This window comes from Eutrigla gurnardus (genome assembly GCF_963514095.1).
Source record: "Eutrigla gurnardus genome assembly, chromosome: 12".
NCBI classification, from domain to species: Eukaryota; Metazoa; Chordata; class Actinopteri; order Perciformes; family Triglidae; genus Eutrigla; species Eutrigla gurnardus.
In genome coordinates, this window is record NC_139926.1 from 17,148,798 (window position 1) to 17,156,018 (window position 7,221).

A 7,221-nucleotide genomic window follows, 5' to 3' on the forward strand; every position below is an offset into this window, starting at 1 on the left:
ACTCGGCAGCAGACCACAAATTAAAATACACATATTCAAATATGTTTTGATAAGAGTGGCTATCATTAGACGATAAATTGAAAGATTGGCTTGGCACATCACGGAGTGCATTTCAAATTCCTCCCGCTGAGGATCTGGCCACAGAGAATGTTTCATGTGAGCCAGAAATGTGCAAATATATAAAGTGATATAGTGCTGACACTGGTGTATCAGCCATTTATATAATGTGGGCATTTAAAACTTCAATAACATTGGAAGGGAAAATAAAATACAGCTGAAATGAGTAGAAGATAGATCAATTAGTTGTTATTTTTTTAAGTCTAGTTTTTAAGAATGTATAAGCATTTTAATTGATTGATGAATGCTTTCATTAATAAGGGTCTAATAACTTATTCTAATAACATGAAACTTATATCCCTGGGATAAACTCCTCTATCCACTCACATACAGGCTTTTTGTTTGGACACAAGCAAAAAGCTGATCATAAAATAGATACGTATGTCGGCTACCTCGTGTGTACAGTGCAGTCTGTACGTGGGTGTTGATGTACATGTTTTATATCCAATGAGTTTATGTATGAGCAAATGTGCCTGAAAGGCCTGTTACATATTCCACTTCCATATGTCCCTCATATATTTCTCAGGGGGATAATCACATTAGAGTGAGTCACACTTGACCTCGTTCGCTAGCGGATTTAAATAGATGATAAATACTGCGGCAGTGTGGTCAAATGACTGATATCTTACTAACATGTGTGTTTGATAATCTGCCATTTGGAAGGCATGGTGCTGAAACGGCAGTGTCCTTTAATTTATGTGATATACTCTAAGAGGACGATTATTCACGGTAATTGTTCATGTTAGAAGCCACAGATGAAAGGTTGTTTTGAAGGCATTCATACAGCCAAGGTTGAATTCCTGATATGGAGATGGCCATTGTACAGTACGTAGATAATGCCATTAGCACAGATACATTAAACATGAGTCATGAGCCGGCACTGGAATAAAGTGGAACAGATGGTAAGCATATTTTGAGCTGAGCCAGAATGAATAATTCCCCCAACTGATGACACAGCAACGCCACAGCAACAGCTTTGAAAACTCCCAACTTTTTTTGGGGGAGTTTTCATAAGTCATTATTTTTCTGTCTCGATGTCACAAACCTTTGGAATAACACATCTTAAGAGAAGTTTTTGGACGGATCTAAAATGCAAAGAAAAATGACAACAACAAAAAAGACAAAAAGACAAAAAATCCCCCACAAACTCATCCTTAAACGTAATCCCTTTAGTCAGCGCTCCCCTTGCTGCGATGATCTTTGGTTTACCTGTGTAAACAAGCCGTTGCCGTGTGTGACATTCTGCTTTTACAGCAGCTTAGCTTCCAGTTTCAGACGCTGGCTGTTTGTCCTTGAGGGGACAGCTGCCCTCAGACCTACCTGTCACTTTTAATAAGAGGTGGCAGAGCTTTTTTATTTTTTTGGTACATTTCCTGGGAGCACTCGGGGTACGATCCATCTCAAAAAGGTAATATGCCCTAATAGAATCTCTTCTATAAGTGAGGTTAATGTTTCCATCACATTTTCAGGGACTTGGTCAAGAATATAATGTGTTGGGTCAGATGTTTTTTTTTTCCTACTTCTCATGTTCAGGAAAAGCTATTTTCTTTTACCCCACTGGTCAATGATAAATAAGGGGACTGTCAAACATTTGCTGTCCATAAATTACACTTTAGTTCACGGCCCAGCCGAGCATCGGCATTAACTCCACCTAACAGCTCATTCTTCAAGTCTCAATGATGATGGGCTTTGACATTTGACGTTAAGGCGAAACCCCCGCCAAACCGCTACGGTCATTAATTCTCCAACGTGGGAATATTTTTTTTTTGTCGTAGTACAGCTTTGTTTGACTGCATTATGCATCACAGTTGTTGAATGATTTATTCCGTCTGACAAGTAGCCCATAATTGAATGTAGCCTTCGAACTCGATGCTGTGAAAGCTATCACACTCACCCACGTTCGACTCCACCGCCTCCAGGAAGCCTACTCCCCCATTCTGCCCCAATTGAGAGTGTTTCTCTCTGTTATTACTTCTCAGCATAACTTTCTAATAATGGAATGATGGGGAAGAGGAAGGGTCAAATGCAAATTTGAGCAAACCAATTAGGTGGTGTTTTTCGTATATGGTAACACTTCTCAGAGTTTTTTTTTGTTTTTAATAGACGGGCATGCCCGACTGCATGCCAGTCATTCAGTTGTCTGGACTGAAGCGTTTGTAAATAGAAACAATTATCCTAATTCATCGAGAAACTATGGCAGAGTCTTGGTGATACAAATGTAACCACTTTGTGAATTAATCAAGGGCAAGTTTTCCTTTTGATTCTAATTCTTTTTGGTCAAACGTGACCTTACATTCCTTCGCTTATCTCCATGAAGCTCCTTTGTGCTTACATGACCCCGACAACAACAACAACAAAAAGTAAGACAGAGAGGGAAAGAAAACACTACTTCATTCTGCAACATTTAGTCCAATCAGCTCCCTGAGGCTGAACGCCGGCGGGAGGCTGGGCTCCCATGGTGAAGGAAAGTGGAGGCTGTAAGCCTGCTCTATTTTTCTATAGCATCAAAAATGCATGTGGGTGAAGTGCATTATGAATTACATGCAGGGCTGCTTCTAACAAATCCATATAGCATAGAAACACGTGGCTGCTGGCATCACAGGTAATGACTGACTGCCGTCTATGAGTCTGTTCAAGAAACAGAGACAGAAAGTCTCTATGTAAAGTAAAGTTTATGTAAAGTTTATGCACAAGCAATACATATTCTTCTATAGCCATTTAACATAGTTTCCTTTATCTGTGCACCTGATATTCACATGTTGTTGCATAATGAATATCAACTACATCAAAAATTCATTAATTTGGCATCAGGATTTTTGGCATCATCTATATATATATATATATATATATATATATATATATATATATATATATATAAGATGCTGAAAATCCTGCATATTAATTAACAGCCAATTGTTTGTGAGTCGTGAACAGAGTCTTGTTCACATACTGTACCTGGGGACGGGTCCAACACTGTCTTACAACCAAGGTTACAAATAAATCCCAATGTAGACTCCTGAAATATTTATCCTTCTGCCACAGCGGGCACTCAAATAGCAGCGAAAAGACAATGATGAAGTGAATGACCAAGTGCAGGACCGAAGCTTTGCCCAGCCAAGTGGAACCACCTTTAAATCTTCTTTTGGGTTTTTTTTGTTTTTTTTACCTCTGCTGCGCAACAGAAATACAGAATGTAGTCACGGATCAAGGAACCTCCCTCCTATAGCAAACATACAGTGCAAAAATAGTCATTCTACAGTTAAATGAAAACATGTTAAGCCCTTGCAACATGCAGACTCAATGTGATGCAGTTGCTAGGTAACAAGTGCTTCAGGGGGAAACCCTCATTATGAAGTATTTAAAACGCATCATTAATTGCTAATTTGCAGATAGAAGTATTGTGGATACTTATCCTAAATACGAGTACCCACATCAGTAACAGCATGTGTGCATTTAATTAGATTACTTCCCATAATTCTGGTCTCTTTCGAAAGCAATACAAAAACGCCTTGCTCTGGAAATTGCCTCTGTGAACGTGAGATTTGTGTTTTTTTTTTAACATGTAGGATGTGTACGAATGGGACACTGTATTGCGGATCAAAAGCTTTCGTGTACTGTATTTCACACTCGCAGAGGAACAGAGGCACACTGTTACGTACAATCTCTTTCTTCATAGCTCCACTCTTATCACAGTTGCCTCCACAGCCAGAGCTGGGGATGCAGCCGAGAATCCACCACCCTCGTCTGAACAGGCTTATTTTTAGCAGGCATGGATTGTGAGAGAGCACTTGTTTTATTTCAGTCCTACTGGCTCTGCCTGAAGCACCACAATTATTTGGTGCCCTTCGAGTATGCAGAGTCATTTTCCTCAAGCTCACATCCACCACATGGATGAACAAAAGGTGGCAGGATTTATGAAGGTTCAGTGCAGCTCACAGAAGCGTTCCTTGTGGCCATGGATGAGTCTGGTTTCGGCTCGTTCTGTCATGTCGCATCGGTGGGTTAATGATGGGGTCATTTGTCATTACCTGAATAAAATTATCTCACAAATGTGCATTAAATTGTCATTTCTCTTTTTTTCCTTTAGGAGCAAATGGTACAAAAATGATTCACACATGCACAAGAAATTGGATTAATGCATAAATCATTCATCAGTGCAGAATGACTTTAGCAATGAGTGAGGTTGAAATCTTCTTTTTTTTTGCTGAGGATCACATTCTCAACTCGATGACACGCCGTGGCTTTCCGTGGCTGCAACAGCACATAGATTGCTGCCCGTACGCTCAAAAGAAATAGTTCTGGCAAAGGATGGCGACAGTTGCTTGCTGATCTTAATGCAAACAGGAAAATGGAAGGGAGCAGATAAAGCGAACATCAGGCTCAGTATTCTACAGAGAGAGTGGGCTCGGTGTGATGTGTCCTCCTCAGCTCATTTTCCCCGTGCTGTTGGCCACCAAAGCAGAGATAGATTTTGACTCAGGTGCAAACTGAGCTGTTTTCTAGATGCCCACGCCAGCCTGTTATCTTACAAATACAATGCACCAGAGACAAGGCATCTGCTGTGGTTGTGTGTGTGTGTTGGGATGTGTTTTTTTTTATCTTTGTGGATGTTTAAAACGATGGAAGATGATTTTTCTCAGCACCACTCTCAGTTACCGTGTATAATGCAAGCTATATATATATAAAATACATTTTTGCAGTGTGCTGTCTTGGCTGCAGTCGCGTTAGGCTGTGGCAGCTGTTTCCACACCGAATTATCCCACTTATTTGTACTGCCAGGATGGGAGCTAAGGGATAAAGAGGGAAAGGTGTAAATCTGAAACAAGTCCTGACAGAATTTGACAAGAGACAGGAATTTCCTCTCTCCCCCTCTGGTGTTCTCTTTTACACTCGCTCAGCCATTTTAATCTCCCCCTTAATACCATCCCTTCCAGACTCAACTTTGATCACTGTCATTTCGCAAACTTACAGTATTGGAAGGATTGAGACAAATGCATTATTCATCCCACACACCAATTTGGGTCTCCTCTGCCGTCTGTAATGCACTTCTCTCATCTCCCTGTCACTTTTGCCTTTTGTTCAGTTTGCTCTGACGGAGGACGGCACTGATGTCTGGGGATCCGTAATGGACCGCAAAGTTGAAACCAAAGACGAAATATCACAGAATCACACTAGTTAAAAGAACATGGATAAATATTACAATGTGTAACAGTCTTTTGAAATGTATGGGCTCAGGGATGGAGAACACAGTGGTTGCATATTACTGGTAGATCCTTAATTCCTTAACGTATCGCCGTACACTTTCTCCTTATTTCATCGTCCCCTCTGGTCATGTGGTTTCAGTTTATGTCGAACAACAAAGAATAATAACACCCCTCGTATTCACTGCAGATATTGTCTAACCACCATCATGATCGCCCCGAGCCGGAGCGAGCTCAAAGCTTCCCGATCCAACCTGCTCTTCTGTAAATCACACCCAGAGCTCAAGAGCCGGGAGCTGCTGCAATAAAAATGAATTGGAAAAACATTGCACACGCCTTAAAAAGTTGATTCACTCTCCAGTCAGATGGACAGAAGGTCACATGTGCCCAAACAGCAGGATTCATACTGACTGATGGCAAAATAATATAGAATATAGGATACTTAAGCATGTGATAAAAACATAAAGAATGAACTGTGTTTCTGAACTACGGCTGGTAGTGGAGGGGAAAAGAAGATATTTTTTAAAGGAAACAAAAACATGCAATTATCCAAAGGTGGAGCCTGAAAAAGAAAATAAATTCCCCAACACCTGTTTAGGTTTTTGTTCTCACAAGGCATGTGGTTAATAATTATAATAATGTCTATCAGTGTTTTAAAAAATATATTTTGACCTTGATGTCAGGCAGAGGTAGACAAAACAAGGCTTCCCATTTATAGCCAGTAACCAACTTTTCTGTGTAGCTACTACCTAGCTAAATAAGCTAACATCAAGATCTTCGGCTAACTTTTTAATGTTGCCTACTGATTATTTTTATTACAAATACCTTGTAAAAGGGCGTAATTATGCTCTTAATGGTTAATTACATTATGTTATGCTAAAATACTGAGGCTAAATGTCACTGTTCAGGGGGAGGGGCTTAACAAACTGCCATTTGGTTGGTCAAAACTCAAAAGCTTTTAATAAATATACATTATGTGCCTGGAAGTCGTTCCACACCACATAGACTGGATTTTTCTTCATTTTAAAAAAAATGGCACACGACGTGGTGCAAGAAGTGTCCAGCATTCAGTCAGCATGCCATTGTCTTTTCTAACAGTTATATTAACAAATGTCCACCTTGCAAAACTGTTTTCTGAAGTACACCTATTTGGATTCAACAGACGCTTCGAAGAGAAATATAAAATTGCTGATCTTTGAGTGCAAAATTGTTGTTTCATTTGCCCTGTGATCTGCGAGCAACACCAGTTGTTTTCTTTGGCCACAGGCTGAATCTGTGTCTCAATGATATTATTCGTCAAGAAACCTGATTATGGAAATGATCAAAACATCAAATAATTAAACTTTTTTTTTATAGAATGCTTACAAGACTGTGAACCCTTTTCATGCCTCCCACTACAACCCTCCCACCTCTTCCAAATACACTTGAGTCAATAATTTATGTATTTAAATGCTATTTCTGTAAAGAAGCATTATTGGCCCTGCTGGAGAAACCTCACGTGACAGAAGACAAAAAGAAAAAAAACAACAACAACAAAGTGACATCTACTGCAACGATCTCCTTGATTGTTTTCTAGCAGGGTAAGTGCTGATTTAAGGTGGCCTTAAGGGATTTGCGCCCAATCTCCAAGGAGTCAGAGGATAATGCCATCAGGGGTTTTTGATATTTTGATCCATGGGTTTATTTGAGAGATTCAGAAGAAAGGCTTTTCTCCAGATAAAAACAGAATTAACCCATCTGCCTGTGATACCTGCAGTCATGGCACTTATCTCCCAAGTCCTTTAAGGTATCTGCTGAAACACAGTTGTTATTTATTTGACAGCAACAAAGGGTGTACTGTGAAATATGAACAGCAGCAGTGATTACACAGGGCATGATCAAAACACTGAAAGCACAATAATAA